We start from the raw sequence: 253 nt of genomic DNA, 5'->3' as shown, positions 1-253 counted from the left end.
GGAGCTGTTAAGAGAACTCAGCCCGGCTGCTTCCAGACAAAAGGAAAGCGGGGTGGGAGGGAAGATAGCTGAAGGATTTAGTGAGTTGTCTTATGATAAATGCACAACAGTAGCATAAGAAGCGGCACATAGGCAAAAATAGAAAGATGATGGGTCGAAGCAGTGGTTTTCAACCAGTGTGCTGTAGCACCGTGGGGTGTCTTGAATGATGGTCGGGGTGCCACAGGCAACACTGGCCTCTGTCCCTCTTTCC

The sequence above is a fragment of the Podarcis bocagei genome, assembly GCF_964188305.1.
Source record: "Podarcis bocagei genome assembly, chromosome: 1".
Classification (NCBI taxonomy): domain Eukaryota; kingdom Metazoa; phylum Chordata; class Lepidosauria; order Squamata; family Lacertidae; genus Podarcis; species Podarcis bocagei.
The sequence above is the reverse complement of the archived record's forward strand: the minus strand, read 5'-3'. Positions refer to the sequence as shown.